Source organism: Microcaecilia unicolor, chromosome 1, assembly GCF_901765095.1.
Source record: "Microcaecilia unicolor chromosome 1, aMicUni1.1, whole genome shotgun sequence".
Taxonomy (NCBI): domain Eukaryota; kingdom Metazoa; phylum Chordata; class Amphibia; order Gymnophiona; family Siphonopidae; genus Microcaecilia; species Microcaecilia unicolor.
Genome location: NC_044031.1, coordinates 403,637,338 through 403,654,649, shown reverse-complemented (window position 1 = coordinate 403,654,649; position 17,312 = coordinate 403,637,338). Strand labels below are relative to the sequence as shown.

Sequence of the window (17,312 nt, the reverse complement as noted above, 5' to 3'; positions counted from 1 at the left end):
GTTGGATTTGAGAATATCCATAATAAATATGCATGAGATGGATTTGCATACATCAGAAACAAAATATGCAAATATATCTAGTTATGTAATGTACTTCTTGTTGATGTGTAATTGATTAAAGGGCTCATTTTCAAAGCACTTACACTTACAAAGTTACGTGGAAATGCATTTTTGATATGACATCTAAGTCCAAATTTGGACGTTTTGCTAAAATCATCCAAAATTCAAGCGGCGAATATAGCCGTTTTCAAAACAGAAAAAGTCTATCTTTTTTTTTTTTTCAAAGATGACTAGTTTCTAGATGTTTTTGTGCTCTGTGCATTTACCGTTTGGTCCATTTTCAAAAAGAAAAAAAAAAGGTCCAAGTGAAAAATGCACAAAATCAAGCCTTTGGGATGTAAGAGGAGCCAGCATTCTTAGTAGACTGGCTACACAGACATCCCAGGAGAGCAATGGGGCACCCCAGGGGGCACTGCAGTGGACTTCAAATAAATGCTCACATGTACACATCTCACCATTGCTCCCTTAACTTGTCTGTTGAGCCCCCCCAAAACCTACTACCCCCAACTGTACACCAGTACAGTAGACCTTATGGGTGAAGGAGGCACCTATATATGTGGGTACAGTAGGTTTCTGGTGAGTTTTGGAGGGCTCACAGCTTCCACCACAAGTATAACAGGTAGGGGGGGAGGTTTGGGCCTGGGACCATCTGTCTGCAGTGCACTGTACCCACCACTAGACTACTCCAGGGACCTGCATGCTGCTCTAATGGACCTGAGTATAACATCTGAGGCTTTCATAGAGACTAGTAAGTAACGTTTTTAATCACATTTTTTAGGGGGTGGGAGGGGGTTAGTGACCACTGGGGGAGTAAGGGCGGGGGTCATTCCTGATTACCTCCAGTGGTCATTGGGCCATTTAGGGCACTTTTTTATGGCTTATTCGTTAATAAAACAAGTGTAGACCAAAACGTCCAACTTATAGCCCTGGATATTTTTGTTTTGTTCCATTATGGCAGAAAAACGTCCAGTTGTTAGGAATGCTCAGATGCTGCCCTTAACACACACCTGACATGCCCCCTTGTGATTTGAACGCACTTCTGATGGACTTCATAGAAAAACATCTAAAAATTGTTTTTGAAAATAACAATTTGCAGGTTTTTGTGAGAAAAACGTCCAAATGTAGATTTATGCCACTTTTTGGACTTCTTCTCTTTTGAAAATGAGCCCCATAGTAAACTATGGAACTTTGTAAGTCTAAGTGCTTTGAAAATACATCTCCATATATGTTTACTTTGTAATCCACTATGAACTTTGGAATATATGGAATATAAATGTTGTTAAATAAATAAATATCACATTCATATTCATGGTGAACATCCTGAAACCCAGACTGGTTGGGTGTCTCCCATGGCCTAGGATGAGAAGCACTGCTGTAACTCAGTGGTCCTCGAGCTGTTCCTCAGGGATCACGTGGCCAAATTGACACAAATGTCGAAATGATTTGCAGTCACCACTTCCACTGAATGCAAATATATCTCATGCATATTGATCACTGATATTCAGCAACCTGATGATAGTAAAGGATCCCCATGGACTTAATTGAGGGCTATTGCTCTAATCTGAATAGCTTTAAGGGTTTAGTATCAGAAACATTCCCACAAAATATGCTATACATTTACCTGTAGTTATCATTTATTTAGAATGTGTAGTTTAGATAGATGAGTTTTTGAAATTCAGTTGTTCTGGAAAGGTAAGCCATCCTGCCTGTCTGGGAAGCTGGGATACCAGAACTTTCAATGGCTGCTCAGTAGGTGATATTTATCATAGAACCTGCCATGCTGAGTCAGACTAGTTGTCCATCAAGCCCAGCAGTTTGTTTCAGACAGTAGCCAATCCTCACCTTGATTATGTGCAATTCTGGAGTCAGCATCTCAAGAAAGAGATAGCGGAATTAGAAAAGGGTCAAAGAAGGGTGATGATTAAGGGGATGGAACTCTTCTCATATGAGGAAAGGCTTGAGAAGTTAAGGCTGATCAACTTAGATAACATATAGCTGAGAGGGGATATGATAGAGGTCTACAAAATCCTGAGTGGATGTGAATAAATTGTTTACTCTTTCAAAAAGTACTAAGATGAGGGCACAGTCCATGAAGTTACATAGTAATGCTTTTAAAACAAATAGAATAAAAAAAAATTTCACTCAACAAATAGTTAAGCTCTGGAACTTATTGCTAGATGATATTGAACTTAGGTTTTTGGAGGAAAAGTCTGTAGTCTGTTATTAAGGTAGACATTGGGAAAGCCACTACTTATCCCTGGTATTGGTAGCGTAGAATCTTTCTAATTTTGGGGATTCTACTAGGTACTTGTGATCAGGATTGACCATTGTTGGAAGCAGGATACTGGGCTAATGGACCATTGGAATGACCTAGTAAGGCTATTCTTATGCTCGTACGTCCTTTGAAAGTACTTGACAGATCCTAATAGGGCAGTTCATTTCTTCTTGCTGACCTCCACAAGTAAGGGGTGGTGATCCCCAAGCCTGCCCAGCTAATAATTGCTAATGGGCCTCCAGAATCTTGTCTTCATCTTTAAAACTTAGCTATACTGGACTAGAGCACATCTTTCCCCAGAGGCTGTGAGTACTGCCTCCTTTAATACTGTAGGCCTCAACCAGCCTAAGGAGCAGGAGCTGGCTCTAGAAGCTGAGGTCTCCCACCAAGCAGAGCATAGTGCTGCAGTTAGGGACAGGCCACAAGTGAAGTGATGGCATGAAGGAAGGGGGAGGGGTGGTCAGCTTTAAAGGAACATTACTGATTAAGATATTCAATCTTTATGCTATGGCAAGAGAGTTATAAATCACTTCCTAAGAAGCAAGGGGCTACTCTCTGTTGAAATGTTTGGCCAGTTGTGCACATTTTCCAGGAAGTGTTCTTTGGTATAGCGGGGAAAATTTCTTTACTGGTCAGAGCTGAGTTCAGCAACTTTTGCCAGTGTTGTGCTGTTCTCCTCCCTCACCCACTGTCTCAGGGAAAACTTGACATTGGGAAAAGAGGCCTCCTGGATTTACCTAAGTCTAGGGTTGCCACTTAACCTTAGGGCCAATCAAAAAAGCTGATAGAACTCTAGAATTTCCTCATAGCATGCATTTACTTATTTGGATTTAGTTCACACCTTTTCAGTATTATCTGAAGGTGAGTTACCTTCATGTACAGTAGGTATTTTCCTGTCATGGAGTGCTTACATCCAAAAGGGCTAATGCAGAAAGCTACCTTTAGCCAAACTTGTTACTCGTCGAGCAGCGCAGACAGGGGTTGAGTGTGGGTGTTAACTTAAACAGTAAGGACTAGATTCTATGTATGGCGCCTGAAAAATCGTCATCAAAAATATTTCCGCTTGGGCATGTTCTATAAACCGCGCCTAAATCTAGGCACGGTTTTTAGAATACGCCTAGCGGCCATGCCTGCGCCTAACTCTAGGCATAGCAAAAATATTGCTTCTGATTCATTCACAACATGAGAAATTTTTTGCCAGGTGTGGGCAAGTGTAGAAGGGTTGAGAGGAGTAGGTGTCTAGCTGCACCACTCCCTCCCCTCAACCCGACCTTCCTTGTCCCAATAGTTTTCTGCAGTTGGGCATCTTTCCCAGGTGTCTAGTGTCACCCTCTCCCTACCCCCTGCCCCTGACAACACAAACCTCCCTGGTGTCTGGGCAGAGACTACCAAATAAGAGAAATATTCCCTTATTTGGCAGACTGACCCTGCTTAGTGCATTCCTGGATGCACCGTGTGGGTCAAGTGCCACCACTTTCAAAGATGGCAGCACCAGTAGGAGCAAGTGGGCATCACTGCTGCCTTTTTAAGGTACAGGAGTCTGGGGAGCCTGGGAGAGGGTTCAGGGTGGGGAACCCACTAGACACCAGGGAAAGATGTTTTTGTTTGTTTATTTTAAGTTGGTGTAGGAGGGATTAGATCAGGGGAGGGTGGGGTACCACTAGACACCAGGGCTTTTTTACAGTTGGGGAGAGGGGTCAGTCATATAAGGGTAGGTGCTGCTAGACACCTGGGAAAGATGACTAGAGAAGGCAATGGCAAATCTTCCCACTAATAGTCCACCAAGAAACTGTCACACAGGTGTAGGCCCCCATAAATTTCATACAAGGGGCTACTTTTAAGTATTAAATTAAGCTAGAATTTGTTGTAGGTTGTCATAATTTTTATAAGTGGAGGAGTGGCCTAGTGGTTAGGGTGGTAGACTTTAGTCCTGAGGAACTGAGTTCAATTCCCACTTCAGACACAGGCAGCTCCTTGTGACTCTGGGCAAGTCACTTAACCCTCCATTGCCCCAGGTACAAATAAGTACCTGTATATAATATGTAAGCCACATTGAGCCTGCCATGAGTGGGAAAGCGCAGGGTACAAATGTAACAAAAAAAAAAAAAAAAGAAAGTTATGTGAAGCAAGGACCTGCAAGGTCTCCAAAGCTGAGGTACATTAGCATTTTTTTCTGGTAGTCCTTTGAAAGGACTTGCTTTATAAGCTATAAGAATTCTGGATTTTTTTTTTCAAGGCCTAGTGCTTCTACTAAAACTCTGCACGCCTGAGAGTTGGACAGGTATTGGCAGCCTCACCTTGGCTTCGTGTCCTAGTATCTGTGGAACGCAGGCCCTGGAATACTCTTGACTTGTAGCAACGATCACATTTCTTCAGTTTGAAAGATCTTTCACCCCAATATTTTGACATAATATAGCATGAAATAAGTACTGTACTTTCTTCATGCATACGTACCTGCCACTTACAATCAAGCCAAAGCTTTGGAAGAGCCGTTATCTGAAGCTACCTAGTAATTTTCATTATGGCCGGCTGCAGGTTAGGTGTAGCAGTGCAGTTAAATAGGTATGACACTGCAGTACAGAGCTCCTTAAAATGAGTTATCGCACCATGCCTATTAAAATGCAAGTTATGATGTATATTGTTCAAGATTTATTGAACATATTTGAACCATTGGGATCAGATGTAAGTGAACTGGTAGTCTGGGTATAACTACATCCCTGGTAAGGTTATGTGTGTGGGAGACCATATGCTGACACTTGTCATTTAAAATCTTGACAGATAACTCTACCCTCCTCGCCCACCTCTCCATTCCTCCCAGATCTCCGTTTTTGAGAATCTACTCAATCTTTAGGTTATATTACAATTTTCATGTCTCCTCCCTTACAGGCCAATGCTCTGAACTCCTGCGGTAAGCCAACAGTGCAAAAACCTGCTCAAAGAATATTATATTCAAATTATATGCATACTGTAGAAGCGAAAGCAAAGGGGGGGGGGGGGAACATACTTGGCGCATGCACAGAAGAGTTTTGTGGTAAACTCAGCTCCTGTGTGCATTTGCCTTGCAAACCTGAAAGTGAAGTACACGTTGGCATCTGTTTTCTGCATCTTTAAATATAATTGTTTCAATTTCTTTTAAACTTGGAACACTTATATTTAAACGCAGGAAACAGGCTCCAATGTGTGCTTTCACTTTTGGGCTTGTTCTGACTCATATACATTCGTCTCTCATTACCAGCACTTAGGAGCTTGCATGGGCTTTTTTCTGCTTCCAAATTATGTAAAAACCGGCACGTTTTAAAGAAGGAATCATGAGAAATCCTCTCTTCAAACACCCCGATGTGTGCTCCGAGCTGGTGTTAGGCTTTCAGCGGTAAGGCGACTTTGTTTTGTGCACTTTTCTCTGAGTATTGGGAGGAAATAGGAATTGACCACATTAACATCTATTTGACTAAATTAGCATGCTATTTGCATTCATCTTTGGGTCGCATGTTGTCTCCCATGCTAGAGCCTCTGAGCATTCTGCACTCACTAATGCAGGCACTAGTTTGATGCTAATCGCGTCTAATGCCCGCATTTGGTTTATTTATTTGTAACATTTGTATCCCGCATTTTCCCACATATTAGCAGGCTCAATGTGGCTTACAAAATACCGTAATGGTGAACGCCAAGTACGATAGATATTAAACAAATATAATTAGGAAAAGGGTCAGGTAAGGTAGGGGTAAATGGGTACAATAAGGGACAAGGAAATAAGAAATAAAATATCCATTGCAATGTATGTATAGATGCATTGTAGAGTTGAGGCATTTAAGTAGAATCAATAGGTTCCGAGCATTGGCCTATTAATTCTTTAGAGGAATAGCCTAATGATTAGAGCAACAGCCTGACAACCAGGGAAGCCCAGCTCAAATCCTACTGCTGCTCCTTGTGATCTTGGGCAAGTTCCTTAACCCTCCATTGGCTCAGGTACAAACTTTAGATTGGGATCCCTCCAGTGTAAATGTGCACTTCTGCATTATAGTTATGATTTTGGCAGCTTTTGTGCTGGTATTTGATAGACATGTAGGTGCTAGTGTCTTCCTAAAATAGTTTTAAAATAGGCCACCTACTTGGACTCTCAGCCTAGGTGACCTGTTATAAAATAATCCTTAATGGGGATAATTTTATAGATGTACATTAAAAGATAAATAACATGTAACCTTCTACCATAACTAACTATATTTTTGGAATGATATGGAGTATCATACTGTTGGCCCACTAATTCTCTGTTTGTGCAGCTGAAACCTCGGGTGTTATAATCATTTACCCCAGTGCTGTTGTTTATATAATGTCCATGCCATGCATTGATAAAGACATTTACAGTGGTGGAAATAAGTATTTGATCCCTTGCTGATTTTGTAAGTTTGCCCACTGACAAAGACATGAGCAGCCCATAATTGAAGGGTAGGTTATTGGTAACAGTGAGAGATAGCACATCACAAATTAAATCCGGAAAATCACATTGTGGAAAGTATATGAATTTATTTGCATTCTGCAGAGGGAAATAAGTATTTAATCCCTCTGGCAAACAAGACCTAATACTTGGTGGCAAAACCCTTGTTGGCAAGCACAGCGGTCAGACGTCTTCTGTAGTTGATGATGAGGTTTGCACACATGTCAGGAGGAATTTTGGTCCACTCCTCTTTGCAGATCATCTCTAAATCATTAAGAGTTCTGGGCTGTCGCTTGGCAACTCGCAGCTTCAGCTCCCTCCATAAGTTTTCAATGGGATTAAGGTCTGGTGACTGGCTAGGCCACTCCATGACCCTAATGTGCTTCTTCCTGAGCCACTCCTTTGTTGCCTTGGCTGTATGTTTTGGGTCATTGTCGTGCTGGAAGACCCAGCCACGACCCATGTTTAAGGTCCTGGCGGAGGGAAGGAGGTTGTCACTCAGAATTGTACGGTACATGGCCCCATCCATTCTCCCATTGATGCGGTGAAGTAGTCCTGTGCCCTTAGCAGAGAAACACCCCCAAAACATAACATTTCCACCTCCATGCTTGACAGTGGGGACGGTGTTCTTTGGGTCATAGGCAGCATTTCTCTTCCTCCAAACACGGCGAGTTGAGTTCATGCCAAAGAGCTCAATTTTTGTCTCATCTGACCAAAGCACCTTCTCCCAATCACTCTCGGCATCATCCAGGTGTTCACTGGCAAACTTCAGACGGGCCGTCACATGTGCCTTCCGGAGCAGGGGGACCTTGCGGGCACTGCAGGATTGCAATCCGTTATGTCGTAATGTGTTACCAATGGTTTTCGTGGTGACAGTGGTCCCAGCTGCCTTGAGATCATTGACAAGTTCCCCCCTTGTAGTTGTAGGCTGATTTCTAACCTTCCTCATGATCAAGGATACCCCACGAGGTGAGATTTTGCGTGGAGCCCCAGATCTTTGTCGATTGACAGTCATTTTGTACTTCTTCCATTTTCTTACTATGGCACCAACAGTTGTCTCCTTCTCGCCCAGCGTCTTACTGATGGTTTTGTAGCCCATTCCAGCCTTGTGCAGGTGTATGATCTTGTCCCTGACATCCTTAGACAGCTCCTTGCTCTTGGCCATTTTGTAGAGGTTAGAGTCTGACTGATTCACTGAGTCTGTGGACAGGTGTCTTTCATACAGGTGACCATTGCCGACAGCTGTCTGTCATGCAGGTAACGAGTTGATTTGGAGCATCTACCTGGTCTGTAGGGGCCAGATCTCTTACTGGTTGGTGGGGGATCAAATACTTATTTCCCTCTGCAGAATGCAAATAACTTCATATACTTTCCACAATGTGATTTTCCGGATTTAATTTGTGATGTGCTATCTCTCACTGTTACCAATAACCTACCCTTCAATTATGGGCTGCTCATGTCTTTGTCAGTGGGCAAACTTACAAAATCAGCAAGGGATCAAATACTTATTTCCACCACTGTAGATGTCTGTCTTTATAAAAATAGTGCTTAAGTAGGTACCTGCTTGCCCTCTTAAATCAGGTACCTTGTTATAAAATTACACTTTGCATGGACAAGTTGTCCGTTTCAGTTAGAATTTCCAAATAGCAGCGTTAAATTTTAAACACATAGGGTGCAATTCTATAATGTGGTGCTAAGAAGGAAGTGACACAACAGGACGTGCTTAGCACCAATTCTTCTTGACTCTTTGGACTTGTGAATACATTTACTAAAAGTCCAACAGCCTTTTTATCCACTTCATTGTCATCAGATAACTTTACAGATTGCTTCTCCAATAAGGTTCAGACTCTTCCCTTAGGGGGCCTTTTACAAAGCCGCTCAAACGTATTTAGGTCACAGTAAAAATCAGCTGGTGGTAGATGCAGAGACACCCGTAGGAATATAATAGGCATCTCAGCATTTACCGCCAGCTGATTTTTACCGTGAGCTAAAAACGCTAGCATGGCTTTGTAAAAGACCCTCTTAGCGGCGTGTCGTTTGATCCTGCTACTCCTCTTAGCCCCTACCTATCTTTCATCTCTTTTCCAATGTATTTATTATTAGGATTTATTGACCGCCTTTTTGAAGGAATTCACTCAAGGCGGTGTACAGTAAGAATAGATTAAACATGAGCAATAGGCAATTACAGCAGTAAAAATATTCAAACAATACAAAGCATACCATAGTATACTAATTACAATGTCAACCTAATACTTAATAGAACATTTTAATTGATAGTCAAGGGTATAAGCAAAGATGGAACATATAGATAGGTAAGAGAGTAAGAAGAATTAGAAAGTAAGGTGACTGATTTAAAGAAAGTTGCTTCTTCTGGTCTTGTTAGGGTTGTGTCCTCTTTAAGTCCTTCTACCTCTTATACAGATTCCATGCCAGCTAGTCTCAAGCATTTTTTGGAGCTTTCATTACCATTTTTATTGTCTGCGGTGACTCTCACTCATAGCACTGCCATTTGGAGCTAACTGTTGTTTGACCTCTCTTTAAGGATCCCAAGGGGATCTGTCAGCAGCCAGCAGCTTTTGCCCAAGCTCAAATCTTGTTTCAAAGATAGTGGAGAAAATTGTGACTGACCAACTGGTCAACTGCCTCAACAGAGTAATGCACTTCTTCCCTATCAAGCTGGTTTCCGGGTCCATCATTCCACTGATCGCACGCTTCTTGGCCTTATAAATAACATCAAGCTCATGTTAAATAGTGGCAGGGAAGCTTTGCTTATTTCTTTGGACCTCACTGCTGCTTTTAACATGGTGAATCATTCCATTCCTCTCCAGTGTCTGACCACTGACTGGCTTATTTGTGGAACAGCCCATGCTAGGTTTCAGTCTTATCTTTCTGATCAGTCTTTTCTTGTTCACAGTTTTTCTGGCTCCTCAATGCTTGAACCCATGGTTTCTGCTGTTCCCTAGGGATCCTATTCATTCAGAGGCAGATGCACTAAAGCTTAACGAGCATTTAACGACCCTCCAACCAGGAAATTTTGATCCGTTGCATGCATCAAAGGGCTTTTACCGAGGAAGCTAGCAGCTAACAAAAATGGAATGCAGATGAGCAATTTGTGTACAAACCCCATTGAAACGAGATGCACTAACCTTTTCTGATTGCCTTTACGCAGGAAAAAGGCAGGAAATCTAACGAGAGGTCTGTACCTCTCGTTAGGACAGCTCTGTGCCAGGAAAAATCATAAAGTGAAAAAACAAACAAACTGTGAGCCAATCCCAGCACATTAGCAGAGCTAAAAGCGCTGTGATTGGTCAAAAGGACGTAGCAATACATATGTCCAAAAGAGCTGTGTTTAAGCTTAAAGAAAACGTGTCATAAACCACATCAATGTAGTGTTTGCGTATCCAGAGCATGTTTGAGCCTTACCCAACAAAAATCAAAAAAAGAATCGGGAGGGGGCAAAGGCGCTCGTGAGGAGCATCCTGTATGGCCGTCCTTGCCCCCCCCCCCCCCGCCCGAGGTCGCCATTCCCCCCCCCCCCCGCTTCCCCTGCATTATAAATTAAAAAGCAAAACATACCTTTAGCAGCCCCGGCCCCCCTCCTTCCTCTCTACTCTGTCTCCCCTCAGCACCGCCTCCCGACATCCTCCGCCCTGTGCCCCGCCCCCTCTTGGGGGTCGTCGCCGCCATTCCCCCCCTCCTTCTTACCGGGCCTGTGCAGCGCCTCTGTCCGAAGGCGCTGCACGGGCAAGAAGAAAAGCTGATGCCTGTCTTCGCCCAGCTTCGGTCGCGCGTCTCTCTCCTCCTGGGCCTGCCCCCGTCTGACGTCAGTAACCTACGTAGGTTACTGACGTCAGACGGGGGCAGGGGAAGCGGGGGGGGGGGGAAACGGTGACCTCGGGGGGGGGGGGGACAAGGACAGCCATACAGGACGCTCCTCACGAGCGCCTTTGCCCCCTTCCGACCCTTTTTTTATTTTGATTTGGGAGCCACGTGCTTGTGTTTGACTGTTTGTGGCATGCGCAGAGCAGCTAACATAACGCTTGGCTGCTCTGCGCATACTTTAGGGGCCGGTTACCGACGTGGATTACGATTCTTTGATACATTGTACTTTTTAATACCGATCCTAGCATGTGTGACTTGTTTTTTTGGTGCATTCTTCGTTTTTTTAAAATCGTTAGGGACATTAACGATTTAGATTTTTTAACGTTTGCTTGATGCATCTGCCTCTCAGTCGTTAGGCTTTCCTGTTTTTGTTTATGCCGATGATACTCAGATCTTGACACCACTAGATTCTTACATCTCTCAGGCTATAGCTACTATTTCTTCTGAACTGGATAGAGTTGCTGATTGGCTGGCATCGAATCAGATGAAACTTTATCTAAATCAGAAGCTGTAACTTTTCCTTCACCCTTCTCTAATTTTCTTATTCAGGCTCCACTTTCTCCTAGTATTAATGAGATTACTATCCCTCCCAAGGATTCTGTAAAAATACTTGATTTCACTATAGATACTGCTTTCACTCTTCATAAACAGATTTCCACTGTGGTCAGTAAAACTTTCTTTGCTTTACTTCAAATTCAGTCTCTTCGTCCAATGTTGGATCTTCCTTCCCTCAGAATCCTTATCCTAGCTCTTGTAATCACAGAGTTGGACTATTGTAATTCACTGTACTCTGAACTTCCACTTAAACAGGTTAGGAGACTGCAGTTTGTACAGAACACAGCAATTAAATTACTATTTGGAAAGAAAAAAACATGACCATGTTATCCCATTATTTTTGTCAGAGCATCGACTACTGATTGGTTATTGTATTTCTTTTAAATATCTTACTCTTGTTTTCTAAGATCTCCATTCAGGTCTTCCTTTATTTCTTTCTAACTTATCTCTCTATATAAAACGCACCTCCAACGTTCTAATGAAGCTGGAACCGGAAGTCTCCAACTTCTAAGTGTGTAGTTGTGTAGATCGCTGTTTGCCCATGAGTGTCTGCCCCGCCCTCGCGTCACAACGTGATGATGTCAAGGGCGGAGCACTGACACCGAATCGCATCGCTCACCATACGCACATCACACGCAGCTGATCAACCACAGGTGGGAGGGTGGGTGCACAGCGGCGAATCGATGGGGCAGGGGAGACAGGAGATTCACTGGGTGCCTGGAAGGGGGGGCACGGCCCAGGGAGAGAACAGCATCGGTGGGGGCAAGGGAAAATGGAGAATTGCTGGGTGGCTGGAGGGGGGGTCACAGGAAGAACTAGAATCACTGGGTGTCTGGAGGGGGGGGGCAGGGGAGACAGGACAATCGGTGGGTGGCTGGAGGGGGGCAGGGGACGGAGGACAATCGCTGGCTGGCTGGAGGGAGGAGCCGGGGAGAGAGGACAATCACTGGCTGGCTGGAGGGGGAGCAGGGGACAGAGGAGACTCGCTTGGTGGCGGGAGGGGGGCAGGGGATAGAATAGCATCCCTGGGTGGATACGGGAGGGGGGCGAGAAAAAAGGATAATCGCTGGGTGGCTGCAGAGGAGAGAGGAGAATCGCTGGGTGGCGGGAGGGGGGGCAGGGGACAGAGCACACACACTCACACCCAGCAGTCTCACTCTGTCACAAACACATTCACTCTCTCTCTCTCTCTCACACACAGTCACTCTCACACACACTCTCAAACATACACACTCCGACAAAAACCTTGCTAGCACCCGTTTCATTTGTGTCAGAAACGGGCCTAATTTACTAGTCCCTTATAAGCCTTTTGAAATGCCTTTTTTCATCTCACAAAGTCATTTTACTGTACCATCTCATTGTCACATGTGGCTTGATATCATTTCAACCTGTTTCAGTGTTGTGACTCCTAAATTATGGAATGACCTTCCCTTGGCTATTATCATCTTTTCATAAAGTTAAAAAAGCCTTACGACATGGTAATCTAGTAGTGGAATCTACTGATCCCCCACTCCCACCTCACATACGCCAATCTCCCACCCCTGACCCCAGAGATGCTCCCTGTTTCTTGCCCTCTTCCGACACTACCCAAACAAATCCCTGGTAGCCTAGTGAATCCCCGTCCCCAGAGATGATCCCTGGATCCGCCTGACACCCCGAAAAAACCTTGGTGGTCTAATGGACCCCAACCCCTCCCCAATTCCTCCATGTACCGCTAACAGGAGGCAAAAGTGATGCTTATTCATTCTTTTTTCTGTGCTGCCATCTTTCAAAATGGCGGTGCCTAGCTGTGAATTTTCCCCTTATTTGGTTGTCTGGGTAGGGTGTCCCAAAAAATGCTAAAATATCCTTATTTGACAGACTGACCCTGTGCACTGTCAGGCACTGCCATTTGGAAAGATGGCAGCACAGAGGGAGTGAATGGGCATTGCTCCTGCCTCACATTGAAGTATGCAGGGGAGGGTCAAGAGGGGCCTGGGGGTCATGAGGGGTGGGGTTCAGTAGACTACCAGAGATATTTTTGGGTGTGTGGGTGGGAGGTGTAGGATCTAGATGTTGTCTCTTGGTTCTGGGGTTGGGGACATCTCGGGGGGAAAAGTCCCTTATGGAGTTGGGAGGATAGGGGCATGGGGGAAGGGTCCTTTCTGGGGTCAGAGAGTAAGGGATCAGGGGGGCAGTAGACTATCGGGGGATTTTTGTGGAGTGGGTTGGAGTTGAGTTGACCCCTTGCGGTGGCTTTTTTGTCTTCCTTCTTGTCAGTGTGTGAACCAGTTACTGCTCATGCACTGTCAGGAAGGGAGACGTTTTTTTTTGTTCTTCAGCAGCAGAAGGCTACATACTACCTCCACAGTGTATGCTGTATTTTTCTGACAGCACAGCAGTAATTTGCATGCCATTAGTTTACTACTCTGAGGAACAAAAATTGTGGGTTCAGCTTGTGCCAGAAGCCATGTACTAAGCTATCAGATCATAGCTCTCATGCAAGCTTTCTGCGTTGACCCCCGATGTGGAAATTTGAATAGCTGCCTTAATTCATTCCAGCAGACCAGTGCTTAGCAAGTCCCTAATCTCAGGAGGAACCATGTCTTCTGTGCGTGTGTGTTTCATTTTAATTTGTCTTGTAACAGGAATGTGTACTCATTAATGTGCATCTGGTCTATTAGTGCGCTTTAAAACATTGAGTTTGTGCTAAATCAATGTAATGTGCACCAACCTCTGCATTAACATGCAAAAAGTCTTGCATAATATTTTTATTAACTAAAGAATTTGAAACAAAAAAAAAATACGACAAAGACCAAAAAATTACCTGAAAATACCCAAAATAGTTATCTGGCCACATCTTTAATCTTTCATACCATATGCTCATCTCTCAAAATTATTGTGAAGAAGTGTGGAACACACATGCTGGCAAGACGAGCCTTCTAAAGATTTGGCAGCAGTGTACCATGGCCAATGCAACACATCCTACCAAGGAGCAAGGCCCTGGGCTGGGGCTGGCCCTATCATTTCCAGAACTGTGCACTCCAGATTCTTTTGAACATGGTAATTCACACCTCTCCCTGAGTCCTGTTCTGCTCTACTGTAGGCACTTATGCTGGCCTAGAGGATAACCGAGGCATGGCGATCTTAAGTAAGGTGTTCATGTATAGTAATATTATCTGTTGTGAAAAGGGAGTGAACGTGTTCCTTCAGGGGCGCTGTAGCACCGACAACTGCACGGGAACATTTTAATTAATTGCAGTAAGTTAAAATAAAGGTTGAATATGGGAGCAAAAGTCTCCTGCCCCTCTTCTTCTGATTCATGGTTGCAAGAATGAGCCCATGTCTTACGTACGTTTCCACTTGAACTATTATTACAGCATAAAAGGTGAGCTGCAGAAAATCTTGGCACAGGTTCAGTATTGCTATGTTTTGGGAACCATGGCAACTCTCACTACCCCACAACCCTAAGAGACACCAGGAATCCTGTGCTAGAAGGGCTATCAGCACTAGTAATAACCTCTATTTCATGATATATACATCTGTCATTGCAGTTTGTTTATGTTTATTGCAATTCTTGCCATACTGCCCTTCGCAGGTGCAACAGAGCAGTTCCATGCAGTGTACGTTGAAAAGTTTCAAAGTAAAGAGGACAGAGAGGGACAGGAGAAGGAAGGAAACCAGAGAGAGCATGAAAGAGGGCTTCAGAAGTGCATGACATGGACAGTATTAAACAGAGAACTACTCTAGCCGTAAGAGCTCTAGCCGCTGAGGCCTGAGTTAATCAGGTCCTAAAGCCAGAGAAAAGGAATAGGCTTTTTGTCTGGCCTGAAATGTGGAGATATATCGTTAAACACAAAGAAACCATGGTAGTGAATGTCACAGGAGAGGGGTCAAAAGGTAGAAAGCTGCATTTTTTTGTGGAGTCCAGGTGAGCTTGTGTGCGATTTAAAAAGAAGAGTTACTTTATTTATTTGGATTCAGCTCATCTTTTTCAGTAGTGGCTCAAGGTGAGTTATATTCAGGTGTACTAGGTATTTCCCTGTCTCCAGAAGGCTCACAATCTCAGTTTCTACCTGAGGCATGGAGAGTTAAGTGACTTGCCCAGGATCACAAGGAGCAGAAGCAGGATTTCAGCTGGGTTTTTCTAGTTATCAGCCCAGTGCTCTAACCACTAGGCTACACCTCCACTCCTTTAACTGAAGGACCAGGCAGAAGAAGAGGGAATCAAGGCATCAGAGAAATGCTAAGGTAGACGTACCCTAAACACTTTAAATTTGAGAATGAGAACTTTATAGTTGACCCTATAAGCTGTAGGAAGCCAATAATTTGCAAGCAAGAGGGGAGAAACTTGGTCAAATATTCCAGCATGATGCATAAGCAGTATTCTGGACAATTTGAAAGCCCTTTTAGAGCACATTGTATACAGCATTACAGTAGTCGAGGTGGGCTATATAATCAGGGTATGAGAATAAGTAAGGTTGAGAAATTAACGTGTTGATTGGATGTCACAAAAGTTAAAGAAGCAGGATTTGGTTAGAGAAATTTTAGAACATTGAATGTCATTTCAAGGTCAAGCAGGATCCCCAGCACTGAGAGTGCAATAGTAAGGGGGAATTAGAGTAGAGAAAATAGGTACAACACCTCATCCTGTAAGCCACATCACTGATGATTTTGAAGGATAGAGTTTCAAATGGCAATTCTGGAGCCATTGAGCAACCTCAGACAGTGGTTAATGGGGGGGGGGGGGGGGGGGGGGGGGGGGGTTAGATTGAGCTTGGCAGGTTCAACAAAGTAAAATAGTTGGACATCATCCATAGAGAACCACTCATTGACACCCATGGATTGAACTAATGATGTGAGGGGACTGAGAAACAAGTTGAAAGAGAGGTGTGGGTGTGCCAAACCTGAATCCAGAGGAACTCTGTATTGAAGAGGCTTCGAGCTGGGAGGGAGGATGCAGCATTTCTTTCCATCTTTTTATTGCTTTTGCCATCGTACTACCTATCTGCTCTTCAGGGAAAATGAGGTTAAACCAGCAAGCCCCTCACTTTCCCTTTGGTCCCTTTGGCAGAAAAGAGGCAGGGGAGATACCATGACATTGCACTTCGGTTGGGTTAACCCCTCCGATTTCCCCAAATGTGGGAAACTCGACTGCATAATTTCTGGTAGTGGGGGACTGCGTTCACGCTTTCCCCTGAAAAACAAATATATTTATATATTTCCCTCCAAATCTTGCAATTTCTCAACTTTGTAACATCACTAGCTCCTTTTCTGTGGGGAAAACCAGCTACAAAAACTCACTCCCACGTATACTTCAATAGATACATCGAGGCAAGCAGTACTCCCTCATTACTAGTACTTAAACTAACACTGAGGCTCACATTAATGGTTAAAGTACTTCATGGCCTTGGTCACATTATCCATTGTCTTCTAATTTTAAAATCACTCCATCACGTGCTTTATCATATTTCCACAGGTATCTATTATCTTTTGTGAAGAGGGACCACATCTGCTGGTTTCCAATCCACATAACCTCTCCCGTCTCCAGGGATTGTATTAAACCTCCCTAAGTTCCCTCATTATCCTGGGATGGAACCCGTCTGGTCCCATGGCTTTGTCCACCTTCAATTTTTCAAGTTGTTCATAAACACATTTTTCCATGAACGGTTCGATATCTACTCCATTGTCATATGTACTTTTACCAGCTCATATCATGGTCCTTCTCCAGGATTTTCTTCCATGAGCACAGAACAGAAGTATTTGTTCAGCACATTTGCTTTTTCTTCATCGCTGTCCACATAGCTGTACATAGCATCTTTCAGTCTCACAATTCCATTTTTAGCCTTCCCTTTCAGTAATATATCTAGCCATTTGCTCTTCTGTCTTTGCTGTCACCAGACATAGGCTTCTTTCAGTTTTTTCTGGTATTCTTTTCTATGTTCCTCCTCTTGAGTTTTCCTGTATTTCATGAGTGTCATCTCTTTTGCCTTTATTATCTCAGCCACTTGTTTGGAGAACCGTATTGGTTTCCTTTTTTTTTTCCTTGCTTTTATTTACTCTCCTTACTTAAAGGTCAGTGGCTATTTTAATAGCTCCTTTCATTCTGTACCACTGTCTTTCCACTTC

At 43.7% G+C, this 17,312-nt stretch overlaps 1 long non-coding RNA gene and 1 pseudogene across 1 annotated transcript in view; both read left to right on the top strand.

The window, feature by feature from the left end:
• The window catches only part of LOC115475522, a 599,851-nt gene that overhangs the window by 87,211 nt on the left and 495,328 nt on the right, over positions 1–17,312 (top strand). The gene's annotated exons all lie outside the window — the stretch shown is intronic.
• On the top strand, positions 16,246–16,383 carry LOC115460776 (annotated as a pseudogene).